The sequence below is a fragment of the Phaethon aethereus genome (assembly GCF_964289735.1).
Source record: "Phaethon aethereus genome assembly, chromosome: 10".
Taxonomy (NCBI): Eukaryota; Metazoa; Chordata; class Aves; order Phaethontiformes; family Phaethontidae; genus Phaethon; species Phaethon aethereus.
In genome coordinates this window covers 3,810,863-3,823,145 of record NC_138586.1, presented here as the reverse complement: position 1 = coordinate 3,823,145, position 12,283 = coordinate 3,810,863, and positions in this window count along the sequence as shown.

Here is a 12,283-nt window from a genome sequence, read left to right as displayed (position 1 = left end):
GCAGCTCTGAGTTGCTGGGAGAGATGGAATCCTAGGTGTGACTGAGGATTGTGCTTGACTAGTCAACTGATTCATAAGGGAGCAGAAGAGTTTAAGTATGCAATTTGTGTTTTATTTATTCATTTCTGAAAGAAAGACGCAATGTGGCTTCACTCAGAAAAAGCATTTGCATGGAGTATTTGTTGCTGTATTTTAGTAGTACGACTAACCAAAGACCTTCAAAACAGCAATTGAAGCAACACCCACCCAGTGAGCAAAAAAAAAAAAAAGTAAACCAGCTTGCTGCTGTAGATCTTCATGTCTAGGCCTGGTCCTGCAAAGGGCTAAGTAGCCTTTAAGGTACTAACCACGTTCATGTTTTGCTGGTAGGAATGAAGGATGTTTGGGCTGGTACTTGAATTAGGCTGTTAGCTTGTTTGGCTTTGGCTTCTTACTTAGTTCCAGTCTTTGTGCTGCAGCTGTCACTAATACCGCCAACTCGCCTCCCCTCGCTCACTCTGTCCGTGCCAGTGTCTTTGGCGGAGGCAATGCTCCTTGAGTTACCACAGCGAAGTACAAACTAACCGTTCCCGATTTCCTGGGGAGCACGACAGGTCTGATTTTTCAGATGCCCAGATAACATGCCAAGGCAAGCAGCTCCGGTTCCCTGAACCAGGGGAAGCTCAGGGGAGCCAAGAGAGCTGCCGGGAGCCCGCAGCTGGGGCGATGGCGGTTGAGGAGACCTGGGTGGGGCCAGGAGCAATGGTGGCCAAGCCCCACCCCACGTATAAAAGAAGCCCCTGCGGAACACTAGCGAACAAGGCGAGCAAACAGGGCATGGTGTGGCAATTTGCGCAGGAAGGGCACTGAAACTCTGCCAGCTCGACCGGGGAGCAATGGTTTCCACCAGGCAGAAAGCCATGGCCTAAGCTCTGCACCTGCCATGACCAATGCAGCTTCCCAGAGTGAGCTCCGGTGGGAAAGTGCTGCCCCCAAGGTGTCGGGCCACGGGCTGTGCTTCCCTGGGACCTGGGTTAAAGATGTGAAGAGAAACCTTCCTACCCTGGTACAGCCCTCAGATTACTATCTATTACTGATTTTTCAGGTAGGCAATGATGAAGTTGCAGCAAGAATTCTGAAGGCAATCAAGAGAGGCTTCAGGGCGTGGGGACAACCAGTCAAGGGATCAGGAGCACAAGTAATGTTCTCCTCTATCCTTCCAGTTGCAGGGGATGATGGGGGAAGAAACAGGAAGAGCCAGCAGATGAATACCTGGCTCTGAGCCTGCTGTCACCAGCAGAATTTTGGGTTTTTTGGTCATGGGTCTGTTTATACAACACCAGGCCTGCTGGCGACAGATGGGTTACACGTGTCTCAAAGAGGGGAAAAGGATCTTTGCACAGGAGTTATCAGGGCTCACTGAAAGAGCTTTAAACTAGATTTGAAGGGGGAAAGGGATAAAAGCATACTCGCTAGAGATACACCTGGGGGTGACATGCCAGTGTTTGAGGGATGATGTGCTAGTGAGGTCCTTTGGTCTGCCATCTCAGTGGAGGTAGTGGATGGAGAGCTCTGCGACTGCAAAGACGCAAGGGCTGTTGATGTGTTAGAAACCATGGAAGCGCCTGAGAATGCTCATGTAGGAATTGGGGCTTCTGCCAAAAAGGTGGCGGGATCAGTATCCCAGCTGAAGTGCATCTACACCAATGCATGAAGCATGGGCAACAAACAGGAGGAGCTAGAAGCCACTGTGCAGCAGGAAAATGAGATTGTTGCCGTCACAGAAGCATGGTGGGATGACTTGCACAACTGAAGTGCTGCAATGGATGGCTTTTATACTTTTTTTTTTTTTTTTTAATAAAGAGTTTGTACTCATCAGAAGTGATAGGCAAGGACAGAGAGGTGGTGGGGTAGCCCTGTAGGTTAGGGAGCGATTTGACTGTCTAGAACTTAATGATAGTGACGATAGGGCTGAGCGTTTATGGGTGAGAATCAGGTGAAAGGCCAACAAGGCAGATAGCATTGTGGGAGTCTGCTATAGACCACCCAACCAGGATGAAGAGCAACAAAATATTCTATAAGCAGCTGGGAGAAGTCTCACGATCGCTAGCCCTTGTTCTCACAGGGAACTTCAACTTAGCAGATACCTGCTGGAAATACAATACAGCCGAGAGGAAACAGTCCAGGAGATTCCTGGAGCATGTGGAAGATGGCTCCCTCACCAGCTGTGTCAGGAAGTTAACTAGGGAAGGCTCCCCACTGGACCTGTTGTTTGTGAACAGAGAAGGACTTGTGGGTGATGTGATGGTTGGAGGCCATCTTGGGCATAGCGATAATGAAATGGTAGAGTTTTCGATTCTTGGAGAAGTCAGGAGCCTGCAGGGCCAGCAGAACTGCTACCTTAGACTTCCAGAGGGCAGACTTTGGCCTGTTTAGGAGCTTGGTTGACGGAGTCCATTTCGGGGCAGTCCTGAAGGGCAAAGGAGTCCAGGAAGGCTGGACCTTCTTCAAGAAGGAAATCTTAGATGCAAGAGCAGGCTGTCCCCACGTGCCTAAAGATGAGCTGGTGGGGAAGACCACCAGCCTGGCTGAACAGAGAGCTTTGACTGGAACTCAGAGGGAAAAAAAGAGTTTATGACCTTTAGAAGAAGGGGCAGGCAGCTCAGGAGGACCACAGGGATGTTGTGAGGTTATGCAGGGAGAAAATTCGAAGGTACAAAACCCAACTAGAACTTAATCTGGCTACTGCCATAAAAGACAATAAAAAATGTTTCTATAAATACGTAAGCAACAAAAGGAGGGCTAAGGAGAATCTCCATCCTTTATTGGATGTGGGGGGAAACACAGTGACAAAGGATGAGAAAAAAGCTTAAGTACTTAATGCCGCCTTTGCCTTAGTCTTTCATAGTAAGACCCATTGTTTTCCAGGTACGCAGTCCCCTGAGCTGGAAGACAGGGATAGGGTGCAGAATGAAGCCCCCATAATCCAAGGGGAAATGGTTAGTGACCTGCTACACCACTTAAACAAACACAGGTCTAATGGGCCGGATGGGATCCACCCAAGGGTGCTAAGGGACTTGGCAGAAGGACTCACCAGGCCACTTTCAATCATTTATCAGCAGTCCTGGCTAACCAGGGAGGTCCCAGTTGACAGGAGGTTAGCAAATTTGACTCCCATCTGCAAGAAGGGCTGGAAGGAGGATCCAGGGAACTACAGGCCTGCCAGCCTGACCTCGGTGCTAGAGAAGGTTATGGAGCAGATCATCTTCAGTGCCATCACATGGCACATACAAGACAACCAGGCGATCAGGTTGACCCAGTCAGCATGGGTTTATAAAAGGCAGGTCCTGCTTGACTAAGGTGACCTGCTTAGTGGATGAGGGAAAGTCTGTGGATGTTGTCTACCTGACTTTAGTAAAGCCTTTGACACCACTTCCCACAGCATTCTCCTGGAGAAACTGGCAGCTTATGGCTTGGACGGCTGTACTCTTCACTGGGTAAAGAACTGGCTGGATGGCTGAGCCCAGAGAGTTATTGTGAACGGAGTTAAATCCAGTTGGCGGCTGGTCACAAGTGGTGTTCCCCAGGACTCAATATTGGTGCCAGTTCTGTTTAATATCTTTATTATCTGGACGAGGAGATTGAGTGCACCCTCAGTAAGTTTGCAGATGACACCAAGTTGGGTGGGAATGTTGATCTGCTCGAGGGCAGGAAGGCTCTGCAGAGGGATCTGGACAGGCTGGATCAATGGGACAAGGCCAACTCTATAAGGGTCAACAAGGCTCAGTGCCAGGTCCTGCACTTAGGTCACCACAACCCCAGGCAACGCTACAGGCTTGGGGAAGAGTGGCTGGAGAGCTGTGCAGCAGCAAAGGACCTGGGGGTGTTGGTCAACCACTGGCTGAGTATGAGCCAGCAGTGTGCCCAGGTGGCCAAGGCAGCCAACAGCATGCTGGCTTGTATCAGACATAGTGTGGCCAGCAGGAGTAGGAAAGTGATCATGCCCCTGTACTCAGCACTGGTGAGGCCACACCTCGAATCCTGTGTTCAGTTTTGGGCCCCTCACTACAAGAAGGACACTGAGGTGCTGGAGTGTGTCCAGAGAAGAGCAACGAAACTGGTGAGGGATCTGGAGCACAAGTCTCATGAGGAGTGTCAGAGGGAACTGGAGCTGTTTAGTCTGGAGAAGAGGAGGCTGAGGGGAGACCTTATCGCTCTCTACAACTCCCTGAAAGGAGGCTGCAGTGAGGTGGGTGTTGGTATCTTCTCCCAGGTAACAAGCAATAGGACAAGAGGAAATGGCCTCAAGTTGTGCCAGGGGAGGTTTAGATTGGCTATTAGGAAACATTTCTTCACCAAAAGGGTTGTCAAGCTTTGAACAGGCTGCTCGGGGAGGTTGGTGGAGTCACCATCCCTGGAGGTATTTCAAAGCCATGGTGCTTAGGGATGTGGTTTAGTGGTGGACTTGGCAGTGCTAGGTTAAAGGTTGGACTTGATGATCTTCAAGGTCTTTTCCAACCTAAATGATTCTAATGTATTCTATTCAAAAGATTTTGTTTCTTTTGTGAGGTCCTATTTTTCTCTGTCAGCTCAAGCTCTGTCTGGGGGAAGAGACCTTCTTGAGAGAGAGTAATTCGGGCATGAGATGGGCTGCCCTCAATTTGTAAAGCAAAGCATTCATCTGAATGAAACATGTTTGTATTCCATGTAAGAAATGAAGAATCAAGTGACAGTTTCTGTTTCCAGTATAGCTTTTATTTTTTCCTACCCACAAAGGAACAGACAGCCGTCCTTTAGAAGGAAAGTACTTTTTTATGGCATGTCTCTGCTGGACATGCGATATAAATACTTATGTTGACAGACTGTGCTGCTTGATTGCGTTTTTTCCTATTTATTTTCTTTGCCTGTAAGTATTTCAGTATCTCTACTTTCAAAAAAACCCCACAACAACAATAAACAACACCTCCACAACTTCCTGGAAGGTAACAGATATGAAAAACAGGAAAATCAAATGGTAGCTTTTTTTTTTTTTTGACCAGTGTATGCCCCAGCATACAGAATATTATTGGCACTGGCTTTTTAAAGACAGCTGCTGTAATAAGAGGCCTTACTTTTTAATTTATTAAATACTATTTATTTTTCTTTGTATCAGCAAATCTAGAGATTTTTCTTCCAAAAAAAATTTTCCTGGGAGGTGACAGGATTCAACAGAAATAATCTCTGCCAGTGGCTGTTTTCCACATGGACTGTCATTGCTCATCTGAGACTGTCTGACATGCAGGGAAACACACCTCCCTGTGGCTCTGTGCTTGAGACAGTCTGTAGCACTAAATTCTCAGTCACTAGATACTGGAAGATGGCACTGCATTTATATCCTCCCAATTCTAATAGGAAATGTGGAAGAGGTATATTAATATATTAAAAAAAAAACCCCAAAACCCTCAACAAACAAAAAACCACAGTCCTGAGAGGGGCAAGTCTTGTACATTATTTACAGGCTCCCATGGTATGTTAGGGTTGACAATAGCACTAACCTTGCAGAAAGGAGAGATGAATACTAGAAAATCTCTGGAACCATCTTGGGTCTTCTGCTATCCTCAGATTAAGCAATTAGTTATATATGTTTTTGGAAGTATTAGAAATAGGCTGTTTCTGTTGCAAAATGCATACGTAAATAGGTTTCAAACACTTTCTTTCCAGGGTTTTAAAAGATTGGTTAATTGTCTTCATTTTTAAATCTGTTAAACAGTAAAAAACCCTATCCAGAGCTTGACTATGATTCCCATCCCTGCACTGAAGATGGGTGAAAATGACCTGATAGCTTGCTGTGGTCTTAAGGTGTTTTGGGGCACAAGTATAACAGCAGTAAAGTCAGGGAAGTTTGAGAAGCACAGAAAAGTTTGTTTGTTTAAGAAAAAAGAAAAAAAAAAGGGGGGGAGGGGCGGGAAATAACCATACCTATGTAAAATTCCACACAGCTCCTGCATGCACTGCTGGGAGCCTTCACGGGAGTGGATCATACAGTGCTCTCAGGGTTTGATCACAAAACTCTGGCTGGGGTTGTATTCTCACTTCTTGTGTCTATTGCTTTTGTAAATATGTGGGTGTTTATTCTCCATCTTTGGCTACGGGTTGGCCAACTTGCACTACACACAAATGAACCCAAGTATTTTCTTTTAGCTGTTTGTGCTGAGTTTCTTTGAGGCCAATGGCGGCACCTCAGCAGGTCTTTCGATCAGTCTCCCCCCATGTCCTGCCACTGAAAATGAAGCACATTCCAGTCACCACAAGAAGGGAAGTAAGTACCTGTCTCCTGTCCTCTAGCTGTAGGAAATGTCACCACACGCTGTTGTCTGTATGGCAGTTATTTCCAGTATACAGTCATTGGTGTGGCTAGTGAATATTCTTCACAGTGGGCATGTAAATGCATGTACTTCTTAGTCCAGTCCTGAGCAAACCCAGTGAGCAAAGAGCCAGAGCGAGCTCTGTAACACCTACCATTGAAGACCAGTGTTTCTTTGCTTGCCCTCCAGGGCATGCACGCTAATGCCAGCTTTGCTGTGTCAATGTTACCAAGTTAAGTGGTCCACACACCTTCCCGGTGGACTGTTGTTCATTCATGTGCAGATGTGTGGCAACTTAATGATGAGTGATGAGGCATGCTGATGAAGAGCCATAAATGTAAGTAAGTGTTCAACTTCTCTTTTTTTAGTTTTTTAATTTTTTTTATTGTTCTGTCTCCCCTGGCCAGGTAAATATCTTTAATTTTAGCCCCCAGTTTTCAGGAAGCAGGCAAAGGACAACCTTTGTGTTTCGACAGAAACCATCCAAGGTTTGAGTGTGATGTGCAATTCAGGGATCTTTAGAACTTCTCTTTCCTTCTGTCTGTCCTTGAGCTGACAGCGTAATTTCTTTTTCTGGCTGAAGCTTGCAGAACCCTGCTTACACATCCTCTGGATGCGGTTTAGAGCCGACTGCCGTAATCCTAGGTGTGCACCATGTGTCTAAACCATCACTGGCCTGAGCCCACCAATGGTTGCGTGCACCTTTGGTGACAAGAGCCATCTCAAAAAAAGAAATGGTAGTATAGGAAAGAGAAGGAGGGGTGCTTACATGCTCTTCATGGGTGCCCTTTGGGCTTCCATGTGGGCACGAGCCTGCAAACTTTGTTCTTGCTGCTTAGCAATTCTCCCAAGCAAGCACTTGCGTTCTGCTAGAATCTGACCCTTACTGAGGAAACTGGGGGTGACATCATTAGTTGAAGTTGGTAATATGGAAAATTGCTAATTGTTTTAATAACCTGTGAGCACAGTGGCTTTGCATTGGGCAGTTTCCCAGCAGACCACACATCAGATTCATCACGTGTGTGTCAGGTGCCTCCTGCTCCAATTGAGTGGCACCATGTCCACAGCTGCTGAGGGATCACACTCAGCTTCTGGGAGGCTTGCTAGCAACATTTGCATTGCCCAGCTTACGTACAAAGTCAAAAGGACTGCAGTTGGGCGCAGTGGCCTGAGCTGGCAGGCGTGAGTGCAAGTCAGAAGAGCTGTTGGGCACATGCACACACACCTTTGAGTAACAAATCTCTCATATTATGGGTTTACGCGTGCCGGCCACCGTAACGGGGTCTGACCCTAGGATCCCACTGGTTAAGGTCTGAGTGAAGATTTCCACTTCCTCTGTTATTAGTTCTCATGTGACAGCTTGAGCTGGGTGCCTCCAGAGAAGGACCCCTACCCCAATTCATGCCTCTCAATTATACTCATCACCTGATCCCCAAGTCCAACCACTTAATGCTGGTTAGTGGTCTCTTGATTCCTTAGTGGTTTTCACTGTTGCTGGGCTGGCCAGCTTCTGAAGTTACTTCGTCCTCTTGGAATTGTCTCGGTCCTTGTCTTCATTCTGCTCCTATTTGATGGAAAAGGACCTGGGGGTGTTGGTCAACCACTGGCTGAGTATAAGCCAGCAGCGTGCCCAGGTGGCCAAGAAGGCCAACAGCATCCTGGCTTGTTATCAGACATAGTGTGGCCAGCAGGAGTAGGGAAGTGATTGTGCCCCTGTACTCGGCACTGGTGAGGCCGCACCTCGAATGCTGTGTTCAGTGTTGGGCCCCTCACTCCAAGGACGTTGAGGTGCTGGAGCGTGTCCAGAGAAGGGCAACAAAGCTGGTGAGGGGGCTGGAGAACATGTCTCATGGGGAGTGGCTGAGGGCACTGGGGTTGTTTAGCCTGGAGAAGAAGAGGCTGAGGGGAGACATTATTGGTCTCTACAATTCCCTGAAAGGAGGCTGAAAGGTGGGTGTTGGTGTCTTCTCCCAGGTAACAAGCAACGGGACAAGAGGAAATGGCCTCAAGTTGCACCGGGGGAGGGGTTAGATTAGATATTAGGAAACATTTCTTCACCAAAAGGGTTGTCAAGCATTGGAACAGGCTGCACAAGGAAGTGGTGGAGTCACCATCCCTGGAGGTATTTCAAAGATGTGTAGACCTGGTGCTTAGGGACATGGTTTAGTGGTGGACTTGGCAGTGCTAGGTCAACAGTTGGACTTGATGATCTTCAAGGTCTTTTCCAACCTAAACAATTCCATGGTTCTATCTGCCGGATTCAGCTAGTTCTGCGTTAGCAGCATTAGTTTTATCAAACAGTTCACTCTCAGTCAGCTTTCGGCCTAAGGCTTCAACCGCTTAGGCTAAACGAGACCAGTCAGAGAGAAGAATACAGTTAATCACATTTCTTCTGCAACACTGAGGGAGGAAGTGCAAGAACTGAGAATATAAGCATTGTTTGTGTATCGCTCCTTTCTGTCCTTCACTCCTTTCAGGGGCTTGAAACAGAGTTTTCCTAAAGAGAGAAACTCAGCAGCATGTTACCTCTCACAGGTCTTGCTTTTTCCCGTCTCTATGCTTGACTGATTCTGTCCCTCTTTCTGTGCCCTCTGTTCTTCCTGTGCTTGGTGGCTGCTAACCAAGACTGTGTAACTGGCTTGAGAGCCTCATTTCTCTGCCCTTCTAGCTGCCTGTTTACAGCAGCCTTTTGATCTGTAAGCTTGGTCTGGAGAGGGAGTTAGCACCTCCATTCTGTGCATAACCTCCAAGAGCCCAGGGCCTGTCAGCTGAAGTCCATACTTGCACTGAGGGCTCCCAGGTGCCTCAGGCTGGTGTGACACTGTTGCAGACATGAGGGAGTAATGGCAGGTGGTTGTTTTTAAAGTCAGGTCCTTTTGCTGCTGCATGTTGTGCGTGTCATTTGTCCAGCCCAGCCATAGACTTGGGCATCAGATACAGGCACTGCTGCTACTCCCTTTGAAGTCAGAGTCTGGTGGTTGGCCTCAACAACAGGAGAACTGGTTGCTCAATACACAGCTGCTGATAATGCCCTGAGCCCCAGGGGCAGAGGTGTCCCTTGGCTGAGTGGGTGGAAGGGAGCCGCCCACTGCTCTTACTCTCCATCATGCAAAGCTGCCCAGGTCAGAAGCAGATCAACACAGCAAACATGAAGCATGCACGTCTCCTACATGCATGTCTGCTGAGATTTTTGACCTTTGATCTTAAGGTGCACAAAGGCAATTGCTTTTTGTCACACTGTTTATATTAGTGTTAAGCAATGCTGCTAAATCAGTCTGTAGCACAGCAACAGCGGAAAAAAAGCCTCTCAGCTCTTGAAGTGCGACTCTCATAAGCCGCCGGTATCTGCCTTAGCAGGTAAGCAAGTGGAAGGGGAGCTGCTCTAGATGGGAACTAGCAGCAACGGACTGCATCCACCGTAGTACCCAGTGAAGAGAACGCCTCCTGCTTGGGCAGAGCCCAAATTCAGTGGCCATGCTGGGAGTTACTCTGGTGCACCACCGGTGCTGCGCCCGCACTGCAGATGCTGTGCGTACAGACATACCTTTCGGGAAGATCTGCAAAAGAACTCTGCAACTCTTGACTGGATCAGGATGTAACCAACGCTAAACTCCAGTTTAGTCCGAAGCAACCAGTTTACACCTATGCTGGTGTCTGCTAGATTTTTTTTTTTTCTTCAGGGTATCCAGACAAAAGTAAAGGAGGAGGAGCCTACATTTTCATTGTTTATCAGAAATGTATCTCATTTTGCTGTACATTCCTTTTTTAGGACATGTTATCTGTTTAAAAAAAAGAAAAAACAGGAAAAAAAAGATAAAAGATAAAAAACAAATGTGTAGTGAAAAACCTTCTGTAACTTTGGATTAAGAGGTAACTGATCTTTTTAAAGAGAGAACTAAGTTATTTACTTTGTAAATGTGCTGATGGCATGGATCCATCTTACTGACCTCAGCATCTTTTTTTTTTTAAGATTTTGGGTTTTGTTTCCAATATTAAGTTATTTTAAATTGTGGTTGAAGCAATAGAAAATTGAAATATGGATTGTGCATGACTGTGTCTTGAGTGTAAAAATATTGCAGTTTGAAACTTGGACCTAAAGTATTGCAAATAATAAAAGTTATAAATACCAACGGAATGTGTGACTGCAGCTTTTCCTACAGGATTTGCTGGTGCCATCTGAGAAAGAGCGTGGGGGCTGGCTGAAGGTACGCCAGCCTCGATCGTCTGCAGCGTCAGCGAGACTTCATCTGTATGGCTCCATGGGCCAGATGTCACTAGCATATGATGTCATGAAACAGGACTTAGCTGTACTTAGCCTCTGCTATGGGAGCGACTCCTGCCTCCCCTCCGCAAAAGCAGGCCGCCGGCCTTTCTGCTGCTCGCGTTTGCTCTTGACAGTGCAGTGTGTCGTGTCTCCCTTGTCCCGTATCTGTAAGGAGCCAACACCCCCTCCTGATGGATACGGCGAGTTACGCAGGTGCTGGTTAGCCACGCTTCCTGCCCGGACATCACGAACACAGCTTACTGAACACTAGTCACTGCAATTCTCTCTAGCCATACATATGAAAAATATGTAAATTCTACAGTAAATGAAAATATTTTAATACATAAAATATTTTACGTATTTTTATACATTAATACATAAAATATTTTACTATACAAAATATTTTTATACACCCCCCCTATATAACAGGAGGGAAAAACAGACACCCTTCTATAACTATATAACTCCATTTTATACGTTTAGCTGAGTATATGTATATATATAAAAATATTTTCATATAGTCCCTCATACAAATGCATAACTCTATGTATACATATAGAGATCCTTGTAACACAATCTCTATCCAGCCATATATTTTTAATATATCTATATATGTAGATACAGCTATGTGTGTGTGTATGTTTTATATGCTATATATGTTATATACATTTAGTATATATGTTATGTACTTTTTATGTATAGGAGAGAGCGTGCAAGCAACTTATATAGCACTTCGCACATTATATATATGTATATACAAAGACATAGGAGACCCTTATATAGAGATCTTTATGTAACATACATAGACTCTAGCTACAGGTATTATATATACATACATGTATATGCGTGTACACACACCGACCCTTAAATATGGTCCCCCTCTCTAGCCATCTATATTATGTACTGCCTATTTTTACAGACCCATCCATAAATGTCACTCTATACGACGTACTTACACACGTAGACACGCTGTCGCAGGAGGGGAGTCAGCGATGACTCAGATCGCCGCGTATGCACACGACTACAGAACACACATGGGGGGACGGGAGGCGGCTCCCGTCTCCCCCGCGCCGCTCAGCCGCGCACGGCCCGCTCACGCCACGGGCGCCGCCGCGCCCCCGCACCGCCCCACGCGAGGAAGATGGCGGCCGCGCCCCCTCCTGCCAAGGCCGCGGCGCGCGGGCGCCCCCCCGCGGCGGCGGGCGCTCACGGCACGCGTGAGGTGGAGGCCGTCGGCGCAAGGAGCCGCGAGGGGCCAGCACGCGGCGTGGGGCGGGCCCGCGCAGAGGCTTCGGCGCGGGCTGCTCCCGCCGCGGCCTGGAACGGCCGGCTGCACGCCGCGCGCGAGCGCCCGTCTCCGCGCAGCACCCGAGGCCTCCCGGGCAGGGCGGAGAAGGGATCTGGCCTTGCTCATCCACAGAGGTCGCGCCAGCTGAGGAGCCTTCTTCCCGGCACCACCTTCCCCGTGCCCACACCATCGCGAGCATGGTGGTCCCGGGACGGGCAGGAGGAGAAACGCAAAGGTACCTGCTGTGGCTGCTAGCACAGCACCCCTTTGGAGTCGAGAAGACGTTCACCCTTCGTAACCTGGAGCCGATGCGAGCAGCGCTGACCCAGCAGTACCAACGGAGCCGGTTGTTTTCCCCAGAAGTTGCAGGAAACAGTAACACGCCACTCTCAAATGCTGGCTGGAAGC